The sequence below is a fragment of the Panthera onca genome, chromosome C1, assembly GCF_046562875.1.
Source record: "Panthera onca isolate mPanOnc1 chromosome C1, mPanOnc1 haplotype 2, whole genome shotgun sequence".
Taxonomy (NCBI): Eukaryota; Metazoa; Chordata; class Mammalia; order Carnivora; family Felidae; genus Panthera; species Panthera onca.
Window position 1 is genome coordinate 211,158,554 of NC_138346.1, and position 17,537 is coordinate 211,176,090.

General features: G+C 46.5%; 1 protein-coding gene and 1 long non-coding RNA gene across 2 annotated transcripts in view; one reads left to right on the plus strand and one right to left on the minus strand.

Annotated features, from left to right (window-relative positions):
• The window catches only part of KAZN (kazrin, periplakin interacting protein), a 1,074,196-nt gene that overhangs the window by 600,423 nt on the left and 456,236 nt on the right, over positions 1–17,537 (minus strand). The window lies entirely within an intron of this gene.
• On the plus strand, positions 4,431–11,376 carry LOC132672792 (uncharacterized). Its single transcript, XR_009607692.3, has 4 exons — positions 4,431–4,567; positions 6,822–6,926; positions 8,807–9,238; positions 11,053–11,376. It is a non-coding gene; the product is annotated as an uncharacterized LOC132672792 (long non-coding RNA).

Sequence of the window (17,537 nt, forward strand, 5' to 3'; positions counted from 1 at the left end):
GTGTATGCGTGTAAGCATGTGTGTATGCACATGTGAGTGTATGTAAGTGTGTATACATGTGAGTGCACGTGTGTGTGTTGTGCATGTATACATTTGCATGTGGGTACACGTGTATGTGAGCATGCACGTGTACGAATATGTATGTATGTATATGAGTGTATGTATATGTGTGTGTGCACATATGTGTGCACATGTGTGTATATGTGTGAATGTATGTGTGTATACATGTGCACGTGTGTATATGTAAGTGTACGTATATATGTATGTGTGGGCATACATGTGTGAGTGCATGTATGTGTGTGAATGCATGTATCTATGTATGTGTGTGTGCATGTGTGAACGTATATATATGAATGTGTGTGCATGTGTGAATGCATGTATCTATGTATGTGTGTACATGCGTGAATGCATACATATGTCTGTGCATGCAAGTGTGAATGCATGTATATATGTACGCGTGTGCATGCATGCGTGAATGCATGTATATGTATGTGTGTGCATGTGTGAACATATGTATATATGTATGTGTGTGCATGCGTATGTGAACACATGCATGTGTGTATGCATGAATGCATGTATATATGTGTGTGCATGCATGTGTGAATACATGCATATGTGTGTGCATGTGTGAATGCATGTATATACGTACTGTGTGCACGCATGCGTGAATGCATGTATATACGTGTGTGCATGCATGTGTGAATGCATGTATATGTATGTGTGTGCATGTGTGAACGCATGTATATATGTATGCGTGTGCATGTGTATGTGAACGCATGCATGTGTGTATGCATGAATGCACGTATATATGTGTGTGCATGCATGTGTGAATACATGCATATGTGTGTGCATGCATGAGTGCATGTATATACGTGTGTGTACATGCATGAATGCATGTATATACGTATGTGTGTGCATGCGTGAACACATGTATATATGTGTGTGTGTGCATGCATGTGTGAATACATGCATATGTGTGTGCATGCATGAGTGCATGTATATACGTGTGTGTGCATCTGTGTCACGTATATGTGTGTATACACATCCACCTATACATACACATACATACACACACACACACAGTTACCTGGAAAGAAACCGCAACCAATCACAACGGTGTATCAAAGAGTCACAGGAAGGTGCACCCAAGCCCTCAGCAGGAGCCCTATATGTGTGTGTGCTGGCAGGGGAGGCCGAGGGGGGTGCTGCCAGGACCAGACATGTTTGCGTGTCTGGGTGAACAGCTTCCAGCCTGACAGACTGGTGTGATTAGGGTACCGACGCCCATGGAGTTGTATCAGGGAGCTCCCAGCTTTTCTCTCCTGTCTTGGTGAAAAAAAAAAAAACAACAAAAACTGCAGTTTCTCAGGGCAGCAGAATCGAACTGTGCCGTACATCTCACAATTTACGTAGTTGGTTTCATGTACTTTTGGCAGTCCCGTCACATTGCCAACAGTGACGAGAAAACGCTGTTTGCCTGCGAAGTCACAGGGGTGTGTCTGCTGCTCCCCCACCCTCCCCGCTGCTGTGAGGCTCACGCGAAGTCCAGGGTTGAGGATGTGGGGTGAGAGTTACGGTCTTTGATTTCAGCATGGTTCTGGGTGACCTTCCTCTGCAGGCCAGCGTTTGAGTCTCCCGTCGTCTGCCACACCGTCCCTACCTGCCCTCCAAGCAGGGGCGTGGAATGTCCCGAGGCTTGAGTACAGATGTCGCCTCCATCACTACTGACGATATATACAATACACAAGCTAAGAAAGCTTGTTAAGCTTGGTTTTGGATAAGTCAACGAGTTTCACCATTTGTAAGACAGACCCCAAAATGCCCATCTCCGATGGCTACTCTCAAGGTTGAATGAGAAGCTATCGCCACGGCCAGTGCGCCAGGTGAGTGCTGTGGGCAGAGAGCTTCTCTCTACCGCACTCTCAAAATCACCGCTTGATCCAGCTGTGCTGGCCTGTCTTTACACGCTTTCTTCTTCAATGTACTCATTCAATCGTTCACCCATTCGTTCACGTATTCATTCCATCACTCAATGAATATTTATCGAACATTTATAATTACAAACTGTGTAAGACCCCTGAAGAAAAGGAGCATGATTTTCTGGTTGTGTAACTGCAGCGCTTGATTAAGGCTGTAGGGTCAGGGGGGCTTCCCTAAGAAGGGGGCATTTGAAGCCGAGATCCGAGCACGGGGAGGATAAGCATCCTGTATGTCTGCCCATTCCAGCCTCTGCGGCGTTGCCCAAAAAAGGAGGGCTTTGTCCTCTCTCCTTTCCACCAATTCCAGTCCTTTAAAGACCCAGCTCGATTTCTGTCCTCTCTGGGAGTCCCTTCCCAACAAGGCTGCCTGTGCCCGGCACCTGCTGAGGGGCCCTTTAGGAATTGGAGCCGGTCTCCCACAACCCACAAGTGAACAGAACGTGCTATCCTCTGTCTCAGTTGTGTGTCTCATCTCCCCAGCCTAACTATGAGCAGAGAGCAGTGGCTGTCCCCTCCACCTGCCTCTCAGATACCCTCCATGATGCTGGCCACCAAGAGGAGAGAGACTATTTGCTGACTCAACCTCTGTGTGGACAAATGTCACATCACGAATGAATGATGTCAGCACCGGCTGCGCACAGAGGTGGGGTGGTATAATTAAGACCCTGACAGCCCTATCATTCACTGGCTAATTTGTTCTTTCAATGAGTCTTCCCTGGCTATAATCCATCAGGGGCTATTCTAGATGCAAGGGGATACATCAGGGAATCAAAGATCCTTCCTCTGGATGAACTTCGTGTCTGGCAGAGCCCAACACAAAGCAATCAACATATAAATAATTTAATTCTATAATAGGACAGAAGATGATAAAAGCAGAAGGAAAACAAAAATTGGCCAGGTGACGGAGTTTGAGAGGTCACGGAGCAGAGGTTGTGGCGGCAAAAGGTGTTACAATTTTAAATAGGGAAGTCATGATAAGTTTCTCCGAGAAGGTGACATTTGAGCACATTCTTGAAGTCAGACATGTGCTCACTTGGGAGAAAGTGTTCCAGATAGAGGGAATGGTCCGTGCAAAGGCCCTGACGCAGGAAACTGAAACTGCCTGGTCTGTGGGAGGACCAGCCAAACAAATGTGGTTAAAACTGAGTGATCAGGAGATATGGGAGTGGAGGTTGAGGAGGAGATAAGGCAAAGCAGGACGATGGAGGACCTGTGGGCCTCACAACATATTTGGCTTTTACTCCTGGTGAAACGGGTTTGTGTCCTAGCTCTGTTAGCTGTGGGAACCTGGGAGATCAGTTCAACCCTCCAAGCCTAGTGATCTCATTTGGACAACAGCAATGATACTGCTCCTGGTAACATCAACTCCACCACAGGTGGCTGTGGTGGGAATGACCTGAGATAAGGCTCTCAGTCCAATGATCGAAAGCCCATAACTCCCTAAACGGGACACAACTGTTCGCGTTTGTTATTATGGTGGCATTGCCATTTCTATGATCTCTATTAATTTTGGAAAGGGAAAGGCACTACCCTTTAGTGAACACCTTCTGTTATTCACAGTAGGTACCTTCCCTGAAATCCCAACTAAGCCACCTCCCGAGTCCTTGGGAGAAGAGGTCCGACCCCTCTTTTCATTGATGAGCAAACCAAGGTTCCAGAGAAGTGAAGTGACTGAGGGTCCGACAGCCAGTTGATGGTTCAGCAGGACTTTGAAGACTCACCACTTTGTACTCAACTGGAATAAGAGGTTAGGGAGCAGAACATAACTGCAGCATTAGAACGTTTCTGCCAATGACGCCCTCACTGACAAGAATGCCCTTTGTGTGAACAGAGTGCAGAGACCCAGGAGGGCCGTGCGGAGACCCATTCCTTGGAGATGCCGATGGGATTTCACATGGCTGTTCTTAGGAGTGCCCATCGTCTCCATTCTGTTCATAACTTAAACTCCAATTTTCTAGAGCTTTGCTGGAAGATTCTTGTTATCGGAGAATAGAAGCCATCATGAATTCTAAGTACCAGTACAGACCTCAATATTTAGATCCTTCCTGAAGCTATTCTGGCCACACCATAAAGAGGAAGAGGGATGGCTTGGGCCTGGGTCCAGTATTTCTGCTCTTGTCCAGAAGGAAGAAATATTGGCATGTATGTATAACCAATTTAAAGGCTTCGCAGAATTTAGAAAAAAATATCTGTATGGAGTTAAATTTGAGCTCAACATAATGAATTGTTGGTACTGAATTCTGGTTTGATCTGATTGGATGTAGCTATTTCTCCACACTTTTTTTTAATGTCAGAACTTACAAGGACATTTTAGAAAGCCTTAAAGTTTCTGATTTGCAAGGACATTTGAATTGGGGGGGGGTGACGTGCCCCACAGGACGTGTATAAGCACCCAAGCTACCATATGTGCTCCCTCAACTGAATGCATGGGACTTTCTGAGCTCATTTATTAATCTGAACTCCTGAGCTGGCACCTCAAAGAGTCATGGAATGTTCTGGAATGTTCTGGAATCCATCCTGAAGAGCCTGAGCTGCAGTCCATCGCAGTAGAACACATTAGAAGAACATCGTCTGAAGTTCATTTACAGGTGATCCACTACAAATATGTGTAATAATTTATATTAACAAAGACCTAGAAACTTGAACACAACCGCGGGATGAAGAAACCTGCAAAATTTTGCCTTGACATGAGGCTGGACTTGTGTGTGGGCAGCAAACACCCAGCAACCACGTTCTCCCTAAATTGGAACAACAGCGCAAATCCACAGTGACCATCAATTCTGTATGGACTACACCTTGGACTTACACTGACAAATATATTGATCACATACACAACACACCCACACATGTATTGAATGCTTTTCTATCTGTGACTCCTCTTTCCGGTTGGTCAAATGGCTGATTCTTGAGCAGTCACACACCACTGATGTCCCCCATGGAAAAGGGCGAACCTCAGCTGGGTCAGCCTGGTGTCTCAGCCCCCTACTCATTTGCTCATTTGCCAGATTCTGGGCACATAGTTGTGAGGTGGTCAGAAAAAGTCCCTTCCCTCATAGAAGTGGACCATCAAGTGGGGTTGAGGGGAGGAGACAGACAACAAACCAAAAATGGGTAAGTCCTGGGGTGATGTATACCATGCAGGAAAATACACTGGGTGAATGTCGCGGAGTCAAGGTAGAGGGGATAAAGGATAAAGACTTGCTGTTGTAGACAGTTGTCAGGGTAGACCTTTCTGATACATGACACTGGAGCAGAGTCCTGAAGATGCTTGGTGTTTGGGGAAGGGCCAGGAGCCCCATGTGGCCAAAACAGAGTGGGCAGGGGTGAGAGGAAGGGAGAGGAGGTCAGGGAGGTCATGAGGCTGTACAGACTTTTAGTCTGAGGGAGCTGAGAAGCCACCCTGTTCAAAACAGTCTCGCACTTAAGCTGAAATTTAAAAGATGGGATGGGTAAGAGGGGTGCAGTATAGGGTGTTAGTCAAGGGCGTGGAATCAGACAGACTTAGGTCCGAATCCCAGCTCTGCCACCGACTAGCTGGGTGGCCTGGGACAGACCATGCAACATCTCTGAGTCTCAGTTTCATCACCTATAAAATGGGGCCCATAATGCCTCCCTCACCAGGGCCATTGCAAGGACCAAAGTAGATAGTGAATGTGGACCATCCGGTTCCAGGTTGGGTCCCCAGGGCTTGAGAGATGTCCCAGTGTTATTGCACTGTTGTTTTTATCCTTTAGAGATTTGACTCTGGTCCCCAGCACCCCAGCTAGGGCTTATGATGTCATGGCAGGGCCTTTCCTGGGACTCTGTGGGGTGAAAATGTCATGGCAACTCTTGAGTTCACCAAGAACCTCCTTCTTGGTAAGCTGGCTCCCGGAGAAGCAAGGGAATACCACGGCTGGAGCTCTCACTCGGGAGATGAAGAAGACTACCCAGTTTTCTGGATGCCCTCAGCTATGGCAGGAGCTTCCTGCCGCTTTGGAAGACGTCGGGGCAGGCTCCATTTCCTGTAGCCTGACCCTAAAGATAAGCATTCAAATGCCGGGGGAGAACACGGGCCTGTCTTGGCCAACCCTTGTCCATCTGGGTTCAGGCTGGCCTTCGGTGAAGTCATGGACGCAGGAATGACCCCTTTTGTCCCGCTTCAGGTCTGAACAGGGCACCTTCAGTCAGTCCCCAAAACCCACCTGGTCAGATATCTTCAAGGGCCAGAGGGAACTCCGTTTTGTTAAAGTGACACGGTTTTTCATGATGTGCTCCTAACAGAACTTTCCAACCTGCTGGAGAATGCCCAAAATCCAAAGCTAATGTAAGAAGGGCTTATATTAAACCAAAGCATATTTGTCAACCCAGAGATCAGGTTGGCAGTGGCTCAGCAAGCAACAGGGACCCGGAAATCTATCTGGTCCTTCTTTCCTCGGGCAAAGCAGCCGAGGAGTCTTTAGCAGGACCACCTGGAGGTTGGGCCAAAGACGTAAGAAATGAGAGTGGCTTGGAGGTGTTGGGAGAATGGTTTAGATGAGCAAAGGGGTCCTTCGCAATATAAACATCTTGAATATCTCCCTGGTGTTTGCCCTTACAAGGTCTCCTGTGTGTCTGTGACTTTTGGGACCATCATGTATAGGGCAAGTTGTGCACTGCACAATTCCAGAGGGCACCCTTTAAGTCTGCATCCATGCGAATGGTCCTCAACAGGACGTGCTGTGGTGGCTGTGAGCAGTGTGGGTGAACTTCGTCTTGCAGGCAAGGGGGCTCGCTTGGTGGGGAGCAGCGTACCTTGGTGAAAAGGGCCTGGACCATGACCTCAGACCTGCGCTTAAATCCCAACCCTCTTATTTGCCACAGACTCGCAATGAAGGGCCTAATTTCTCTCTGTCACAGCCATCTGATCTGCAAAACGAAGTAATTCACCTTCTGAGCTCCGCCACGGAGGGGATGAAATGAAACAAGGTATATGGACTTTAATAACCTTGAGGGTCCTCTCTGTGGAGCGTAATCCTGGTGCCATTACACACTCTGTGATGTGTGGACCCTCATTCCCTAGCAAAGATGGTTGAGATTTAGAGAGTTTAGGCAGCTTGCCCAAGGTGGTCACGTTAGTTGGGCCCCTTTCGATTCTGTCAGAACGCCAACTCAAACTAGCTCAAGCAAAAGGTTGGATTTTGTTGTGTCAGGTCATAGAAGTGTTGCCTTCAGGCACCTCTGTATCTAGGTGCTCAACGTATGTGCCCAGCAGTCCAGCTTGCCCATCTACTCTGGGTTCTTTGGCTGTTGCCATGGTTGCCTTCATTCTCAGGCAGGGGCTCTTCCTGTGCAGACAAGGCTGGTGTGGCCAGTTTCTGGCTTATGTGGCCTTTTAGTGCCTGCCTTCCCCGAGAGAGAGAAAGTCCCTCCTTCACAACAGTTCCAGCCAAAGTCCCAGGAGTCCCAGGCTTTGACTGGCCAGGCCTGGGTCACAGGCTCACTTCTGGAGCCGGGGTGTAGGAATCAGGCCACGGGCAGCACATGGAGAGGAATTAGATTCCAAAGGGATAGGTCCACTGTGGTTCCACAGTGGATCCATGCAGGAAGGGGGTGTGAATCCAGTGGCGCCTTTGTGTCAATGAGTGGCGTCTGCTAAATACACCCACCGTGTTACCGTTATCACCGTGACTACCTGCCTTGTGGGTAACTCAGGTCTTCAGAAGCTTGAATTTCTGGATAGCATTTGAAATTTTTCCTAAGAGGTTCTGTACCTACTAGGAGTGGCCCTATTTCTGTGCCAGAGATGTTTTAACAGGAAAGCAAATTAACAGATGTGAACACACAAGAAAAAGTATAAAATGACTGTGATGCCAACTATTTCAGGATACCATCACATCGTGACCCTACGGGAAAAAAAAATGAGACTATACGCTATTTCCTTGTGTTTTACAGAGGAGGAAATAGAGAAGAAGTGTTTAAATAATTGGACCAACTGCAACCTGAGGTCTGTGTTCAGGCAAGGACGAAACCTAAGCTTCCCGATTCGCAGCCCAAAACTCGTCAATGGACAATGTTTCTCAAATTCTATTCCAAGGAACGCCAGGGTTCCAAAAAAGTGCATTGCTGGGGGCAGGTGATAAGCAGGCAGGGCCTTAGAATCTTCCAACCAGTTTCCATGGGACTAGCTCCTTGCCTTTTCTGCTTATAGAAATAATAATTTGTGCAAGTTTTTAAAAAATGTTTATTTATTTATTCTGAGAGAGAGAGAGAGAGAGAGAGAGAGCGAGCAGGGAAGGGGCAGAGACGGGGAGAGAGGGAGAATCCCAAGCAGGCCAGCAAAGAGCCCAATGCAGGGCTTGGACCCATGAACCGTGAGATCATGACCTGAGACGAAACCAAGAGTCGGACACTGAACCAACTGAGCCACCCAAGTGCCCCAATAATAATTTGTGCAAGTTGTGTGTGGAAAAAAGGTTTCACTGTTCTTAAGAGTTACAAAACCATTGCTGTAGACCAAGTAAGCCCCGAGACAAAGAAGCCCCGACCTATTTCATAGTCAGAAGTTGAACAGAGTCGGGGAATATAATCAGATGAGCTTCCATAGGGGAAATGCTTTTTCTACCAGAATCCTAAGGGGAACGTAAGGGACTAAAAGCTGAGCTTAGGCAATGGTCTAAGAATGTTCACATGGCCCACAGAAGGATGGTCTGCAATCTCTCAGAGACCCACCTCCCTCCTGGACCACACAGTAGAAATTCACCAGCGGTGAGGCTTTCGGCGTATTACATTTCTGGGCATAAGGATGTTACATAGATACTGTATGGCTGAATTTGAATGTAAGGCATCATCTGTTTTTAACCCTTTAGGGGCATCTGGACCAACTACAACCATACAGTGAGATTCTTCAGTTTGGTTTTCTTCCCTTGTTATGTACAGGAGAAAGATAGTAACAGAAATAAAATGCAAATACCTGCTTGGCATGTATCACCAAAAACAAAGCTCTAGAAGGGCAGGATGCTGCCGACTGATGCTGGAAGTGTCTTATGCACTGTGTGGCCCTTTGCTCTGGGCCAGGCTAATACTGTAAGTCTTCTGCCTATGCTGTTGGAGGAAACGGAGGTCTCCTCCCCACTGGGCTTGTTACAGTGATCGTTCCCAGGGCAGTTCGCTGAGTAAACACAGATACACACGGATGTCCTTCGAAGCATACTCACATCAGATCTCATCGGAACACAGAATCTGAAACTCACCAGCCAGAGCCAAAACACCGGCTACAACTGAAGTTTAAAATAACAAAGGTAAAAGTATGGATTTGCCCAGTTTCTTCTTTGCTCGCTGTGGTCTGGTTGAATGGGTTCCTTCACTGATGAAATTCCTCAGAACTTTTGCTCTGCCAATACACATGGAGGATACCAAAGACAGACCTTCCGAATCCCAGTCACTGAGGTTTTAAAGACTCATTTTGCAAAGTGATGACACTGGTTTTAGAGAATTAGCCTGAGATCCCCCAGTACCACACGCATATTCATTACTTTATTATATACACCTTCTCATTGGGAGGTCATTTCCCGCATCATAGGAAACCACCTGGAACATGGGTTGTCGCTGAAAAGCTCATTTGTAGCTGTTCATTTAGACGCTGGAGATGTCTAAGAGACCCTAAACCCAGCGCTCTACAGGGCAGTTAGGGGGTCCAAGGCCCACGTCAGCATTTTGAAAAGAGATACACACAGGAATTTTCTGGCTCAAAGGGCCTGGGAGACCCTTCTTGGAGAGTTACCATGCCCACCAGCACAATAAAGGTTGTGTGAAGTTTTGGATAAAGACACCTGTTCAACCATATTCAACCCAGAAGTTTTCAAACTTATAGATCGAATCGGCTTATAATCCAAAGACTACCGTCTGGGAGATGTGGGTTATGGACCATCTAATATCTCAGGATCACAGTTCTGTCACTGTCCTAATAGGATAACAAGAAATATATCAGCTGGGCTTAGTAGGGTGTTTATAGGAAAGAACATTTTACGTGCTAACCAGGGATACAGACATGTGTCATCTCTCACGGTGGCTCTCCTCGTGTTCTCCTAGGATGGAGATTTCCAAGCCAGGGTTGGAAGATAGATCATCTCAACTAATACTTTAAAACTCACGGGGAGCTCTTCCCCGAGTAAGTGTGAGAACAATGATTTATCACTGATAGAAGGTGATTACAACCATTCACATCCTCTTAAGGCACATTGTGTAAGATGGATCCCTACACGGACAGAATACGCCCGAATCCCTGAAATCCAGGAACAAGGCGAATTCTTTATGGAGCAGCATGAACAGGGCACAGGCCTCGGGCACTCCTGTCCTGTGACAAGAGAGGTACTCGGAGGGGCAGTGGCTTCACAGGCAGTAGTAAGATGAGAGACGGCAGGGTAGGGGGGAAAGAACACAGACTTCAGACTGAGATCCTGTCTTTCCCATTTTCCCGCTTTGTGACTTTGAGAAAGTCTTTGGCTTTCTCCGAACCTCAGTTTGCCTCCCTGTGAGATGAGAATCAGACCTTTACAGGGTCGTGGTGAGGAGTAAAATAAGACATATTTGATAGTGTGTGGTTTTCACTGGCAACGTATGCTCTGCATAGTGACCCAGGGCTACCAAAAGACAAACTTCTTCCTCTTGAAAATGCTCCATAAAACTCACATAAAGGGCCCCTGGGTGGCTCAGTTGGTTGGGTGTCTGACTTCTGCTCAGGTCATGATCTCACAGTTCATGGGTTCGAGCCCCGTGTCGGGCTCTCTGCTGACAGCTCGGAGCCTGGAGCCTGTTTCGGATTCTGTGTCTCCCTCTCTCTCTGCCCCTCCCCTTCTTCCACTCTGCCTCTCTCTGTCTCTCAAAAATAAATAAATGTTAAAAAACAAAGAATGAGGACTACAGGATCAATTGTCCTTCCCCATATGCTTACTGAGCACTCAATATGGACGACTGAACTTCAACAACAAGCCGGGGGCGTTCAGACAAGAATTCCCAGGGGAACAGTTCCTGGGTGGGGAGGGGGTCATCACAAGCCTCCAACTGGCCACGATTTCTGCACACGCAGAAACCTGATCTTTATTTGTATTCACAGAAGAGTCCTGGTGATGTACTCTCCAAACACACGAGACATGGAGAGATGAACCAGAAGCTAATTTCATGACTTCCTGGTGGAAGAAAACCCTGACTTCAGCATTGGGGACAGCCCTTTGGCCTGCTTTACTTAGATCCAACCGCAGACAAGAAGTCGCTTGCAGAGTATACACTCAGAAGACAGGAGTCGGATCTCCTAACAAATTCCTCCCTCTCGCCAGGAAAGTCGGATTAATTGTCTAAAAAACAAGGCTTGCTCCCTAGAAAGTCTCATTTTCCTCGCTCGGTGCTGATAAATTCTGACAAATTCCTAATCTCCAATTTCATTTTCCTTTTCTTTGCACCAAGAGCACCAGAAAATTTACAACATGCTTCCGTAGGTACAATTTTCCATAGAATTCTAAGCAGAATTTTTTTTTATTGCTTGTGCGCTGACGGTAACAATAGCAGCCCGAGTGCTTACTATGTGCCCCACACAATGTAAAATACTGTAAGTTACGCTGTCTTCTTTAATCACCATAACAAGCCCGCGCAGCCCTAGACTTTACTGGTGGGGAAACCAAGACTCAGGGAGGTTAAGTAACTTTCCCTGGGATCATGCAGCTGTGTAGTTGTGAGGCTAAAGTCTAAACTCAGGCCTTCCCGACTTCTCATCCACTCTACCTTCAGTAAGATTTTTCCAGGGTCCTATAAGGCTCACCTCTGTTGGAACCACAGGTCATTTGAATGGCTATGGGATAAACCCTAGTTCCATCAGCAACTCTGGATGGAACATCTCCTGTGATGGACATGTCTAGGGATGCCAAATCTGTATATGTAGTTCTCTTGCAGTTTCTGTTACAGATGATGACACTTTCTGATGGCCCCAAAGACTGGAACCACTCTTTAGGGTCCGCCTTACACAGCCCGTGCCTCGGGTGTCCGCGCAGTCTCCTGCTTTTGTGCCAGCCAGTAGGGAGTAGCTTGCTTCACTGATGGGCATTTGAAGTGATGTGTTTCATTGACTCCCTGGCACTGTTTAAATGCACTGGATACTGAGAAGCCAAAGCTAGTTTCCCTAGGGACGTCTTCATTCACCTTTATGAGAAGGTGGAGGTCAATGGAAGCATCTTTCTTTCCAAATCAGCAGCGAGAGAAAGGTCAAGAGTCGTACTACAGTGCTTTGCTTTTCCGAACGGTGGCATGGACTCAGTAGCCAGATGCAATGGGCTTCAAAAAAAAAAAAAAAAAAAAAAAATCCCCTGCTTAAAGCCAAAGGGTTATCAGTTTAATAATACATGATGAGAATACCTAAGGGGCTATCATTTGTTTGTGTAAATGACAAATTTAAGCAATCATTTCTTTTTTTTTTTTTATGTTTATTTTTGAGGGAGAGACAGACAGATTGTGAGCGGGAGAGGGGCAGAAAGAGAGAGAGGGAGACCCAGAATCCGAAGCAGGCTCCAGGCTCCGAGCTGTCAGCACAGAGCCCCACGTGGGGCTCGAACCCACAAACCCGCAAGATCATGACCTGAGCCGAAGTCGGACGCTCCACCGACCGAGCCACCCAGGCGCCCCAGCAATCATTTCTTATATCACCGTCTAGGTGAATGCTTTCTACTTCACTGCTGAAATGTCACTGTGGCACGACTGGACTGTCACTCGATGCCGTGTCAAGAAGTCGCCCTCCAGTAACATTCGGTGATATTTCCTATCAAAGCAGAATCCATCAGTGTGCAGTCCTGCTCTGCAGACACGGCTGGAAGGAAGTGCAAATCGGTGACATCCCAGGGGCATCGGACACGGGACGGCACGTAATCAGGTGGTGCCACACTGCTGACTCGGTCACGGGAATCCCCGCACGAGGCACTGCCGTATGTGCTGGCACAGACCCGGGGCAGCGAATCCCCAAGCAGCCCGTTGTGTCCTCCGCCCCTTGGCTACGCTTTCTCTGGCATGTGTTGTGTCTCCCCCTGGCCTGCCCACAGCCCTTGGAATCCGTCTTTGTTTCTTCCCCCCTTCCTCTTGTCAGACAGACTGAGGGGGACGCCAGTGACGTGCCTGGTGGCACGTGGGCACTCTTTGGAGGTGGGCACGCTTTGGAAGTAAGATTGTCGCCGTAGTGCGGGTTCTTCCAGCTGCAGATCCGGGGCAAGGACACAAGTGAAAAAGGGTTCACCGGGGAAGCAGGGCTAACACTGATAGGGAGGTGGGGAAGGGATCCGAGGGAGGGCAGACTGCCCACAAGTGTCTCCTGGCGTGGCACCCAGGTGGCTCCATCGGCGAAGCCTTCGACTCTTGATTTCGGCTCAGGTCGCGATCTCACGGTTCATGGGTCCCAGCCCCACGTCGGGCTCTGTGCTGACAGTGCAGACAGAGCCTGCTTGGGATTCTCTCTCTCCCTCTCTCTCTGCCCCCACCCTGCCTGCGCTCTCTATCAAAATAAATAAATTAACTGTAAGAAATTATTAAAAAAAAAAAAAAAAAAGTGAGTCCTATTAAGCCTGCCACGTCGGATGGTGCCTGAAGATGAATCTTAGGGGAAGCTTCGGGAAATGGTGCAAAGCACAAGTTTCAGAATGATTCCGGCCAACTCCTGAGGCCCATGGGTTGATGGCTGCATTCCTCATTAGCACAGCTGGTCTACCACTTGGAGGCAGCACAGCTTTGGGCGGTTCTGGTGGGAGAGGGGAGGAGAGAGGGAAGAGCCTTCATCAGCACAGAGATGCAGCCGGAAATCAACTGGAGCACCCAGAAAGGTCCGCAGGACACGGACAGGGCAGCGACTGTCTGTTTCTACCCGCTGTACATGAGAGAGCAAATCTATCCAAGATCGTCCATTTTGCCTCCAAAACATTTCTTGGTCCTGTCCACTTCTCTGCCTTCTACGGCTGCCCTAGTCCTAGTGAGTCTTATCTCCTTAGTGTCTGGATTAACACAGCAGCCTCTGGGCTGATTTTCCTCCTTTGACAAGTTTCAAAAAAATGTAGGGGACCATAAAATAGTTCCTGCATACTGGGAAAAACAAAGAGAATCATGTCGCGGCCCTATGTATCTACCACGGAGCTTTGCCGCATCTCGACACATCTTGCCCCCCCTTCCTTCCTTAATGGCATTAAAGTTTTGTAGATGCAGCCGCAGCTCTCTGCGTGTTACTTCTTGATCTCCTTCTCCTCCAATCCTCCCAGGGGAGTCGAGGTTTATCACTGCCACGCTGGCTTCTCTATTTTTGCTACCTGGGTATGTATCCTATACACGTAGGTATGGCACGTGTATATAAGGTGGCTTCCTTTTTTTTTTTTTTTTTTTTTTTTTTTTCAAAATTACTAAATTGACATCATTCTGAAACTTTTTTTTTTTTCTTCTGGGCATTACATTTTTGCAGCTGTATCCCCGCTGATGCATGCGGCCCCCATTCAATCATTCTGACTGCTGTGTAGTATTACAGTGTGCAAAGGCCACTGCGAATTTTCATCGGTTTTTCTGTTAGTGGGTTACAGACCCGCCCCTCTCCCCAAGCACCACAGAAAGGTTTTTATCCCCCCCCATTACGGATAGTGCCGCATTAAGTATTTTTTGGCTTTACCAGTTTCTTTATAAGCATGCGGGAATCTTTTTTGGGTATATTCCTAGAATTGGAAATGCTGAATCTTAGATTATATGCATCCGCAGTGTTACTAAATATCGCCAAATTCCTCTCTAAATTGAACTAATCTGCTCTCCCCCGGACAGCGTAGGTGGAGCTCTGTTTCTCTACCTCCTCACCAACTCTTAGTGTTGTCATTACTAATTTTTGCCAGTCTGGTCCAAAACATGTCATGACCTTGGACGTTACTCTTCCCTGGCTTTCTGCCCCTCCTGGAACATCTGGACAGATGGCCCCTTGCCAGGGTTGACGGGGGTGGAGAAGCTCCCCTTGCTTCACCAGGCACTGCCCCGATGACTGGTGAGGTCTAACAGCCTTCTTCTGTGCTTATAGGCCATTCAGGTCTTTTGTGAATTTTCTATCTATACCCTTTATCTTCAATACTATCATATTATCCAGCTTCTTCTTACTAATTCATGTATTTTTTTCAATATTCTGGATGCTACCTGTTTGTTTGTTTGTTCGATGTGTAAGTACCACTCTGGTTTGTGTTTTTTACTTTGCGGTCACTTCTGTTTTCTAGATATTTTCAAGTGCAACACAGTCAGATTTACCATATTTTCTTAATCATTAGTACATTTTGAAGAAATGTCATAGGACATTTTCCCATATTGCCTCTTAAATGTGTTAAAACTTCACCTTTTTAAGTTGAGTTTTCTCCACTTGGGGTTGATTTTTATGGATTGAGGTAAGGATCTAATTGATTTTTTTTTTTTTTTGCACGCAGAAAAATGGCAATCCCAGTTCTCCTTTTTTTTTTTTTGTCAGTTTGTGCTTTTTCTCACTGATTTATAATGCCACCCCTATTGTGGATTAAGTTCTCATATACATATGGGATTGGGTCTGAGAGCTCTGTTTCATTCCATGGATAGATCTGTCTATCTTCGAGTCAATGTCATACTGCCTTAATTCCTACAACTTTATAGTGTCTATTTAGGAGGGAAAGGCCCTTCCCCATACTGTTCTTTTTAAAAGTTATGTTGCCTCCTTGCTTTTCTACATAAATTTCCATAGGAAATTCTGTGGAATTTTCTGTGGAAAATTCCGTTAGGTTCATGATTAGAATGATATTCACCTTATATACTGATTTGGGAAAATTTCCATTTTATTTTTTTATTTTAAAAATTTTTTTTTAACGTTTATTTATTTTTGAGACAGAGAGAGACAGAGCATGAATGGGGGAGGGTCAGAGAGAGAGGGAGACACAGAATCCGAAGCAGGCTCCAGGCTCTGAGCTGTCAGCACAGAGCCCGACGTGGGGCTCGAATTCACGGACCGTGAGATCATGACCTGAGCCGAAGTCGGACGCTTAACCGACCAAGCCACCCAGGCGCCCCGAAAATTTCCATTTTAAAACATGGATTCTTTCCACTAATGAATATGGCCTATCATTTCCATTTCTCTGGGTCAATAAGTTATACGTTACTCCAAAAAGGCTCATTTCTAGGCACCTTTAAGTTTTGATTGCTAGTGTATATGACATCTTTTGAAAACTATATTTTCTCATTGTTTTGGCTGATGTGTATACTGACTTTCGTATATCTGAGCTCATTCCCAGCAAAACTGCTTAATTCCCAACTTAGCTTTTATTAGTTGGTATGCACAGCCTTTGAGTTTTCTAGGTGGAAAATTTAATTGTGTTTTTTTTTTCTTTCTAATTCTTGAATATTTGAGCACTTTTAGTTTAGGTCTCCTGATAAAAGCAGAGAACATGTAGATTTCGTTTATTCATCAGGGAATCTGTCTCTTAAATGCTGGGATTAGTTTGTTCATATTGTTTGTGATTCTCGATAGAGTTGGATTTATTCACTGATACACTGGGATTTATTTTGCCCCTTATTTGTGCTCGTTGGATGTTGTGTGTGTTCATTTGACTCTTCCCCCTTTTCTTCCGTAGTACCTACTGTATTGACCGTTCCCTTTTAATCTAACATATTGCTGGGGCACCTGGGTGGCTCAGTCGGTTAGGCTCAGGTCACGGTCTCACAGTCTGTGAGTTTGAGCCCTGCGTGAGGCTCTGTGCTGACAGCTCAGAGCCCGGAGCCTGCTTCAGATTCTGTGTCTCCCTCTCTCCCTGCCCTTCCCCTCCTCGTGCTCTATTTCTCAAAAGTAATAAATGAAACATTAAAAAAAATAAAGAGCTAGGAAGGATACATCCCCATGGCTTATGGGCCTGGAGTCCTTCCGCAACATATGAATTTCAATACTCGGAAAATCCGGGCCCCAGCAAAAGTGGAAGAGTTTGCATAGAATGGTTAATTATAATCAAATCATTAGATTTCTCTCCTTGATAGGTCCCCACGAGGGTGTCATTCTTACCTTCTGCAAGTCCTGGCCCTAGGGACAGCTCCTTGAGAATTAGGTACCTGCCTGCCTTAACTAAAGTCAAGCAAACCCCTCCCCCAGCTCCCTAGGGAGGTGATACACTGAGCTGAGAGGTGTGTAAGCGACACACAGAATCCACACATAGTAACAAATAATGGAATCTTAAAAAAACAAATTAATTTTCTTATTGTGAAAACAATATAATCACTTTCCAGGAGCCCTAAAAATAGAAAAAAGAAACCAATCATAATTTAAGACCTGCCATAAGCCGGCGTAATCATTCCAGCGCATTTATGTCTGGCTTTTAAAATCATATTGAGTTACAACCCAGAAATTCTTTGCTTAGGAACATGTCCTAGAGAAGAATGTAGAGGTGGGTCCCAGCTGCTACGGACCAGCCTGTTCACAGGAGCGCTGTTCAAATGGAAACACAAGCAGAGACCCAAATATCCATTGACGGGATGGACGCTCTTCAGGGCTGTCTCAATACCCACAACCATACGCAATGGCATGGGGCGAACGTTGCTAATACAATA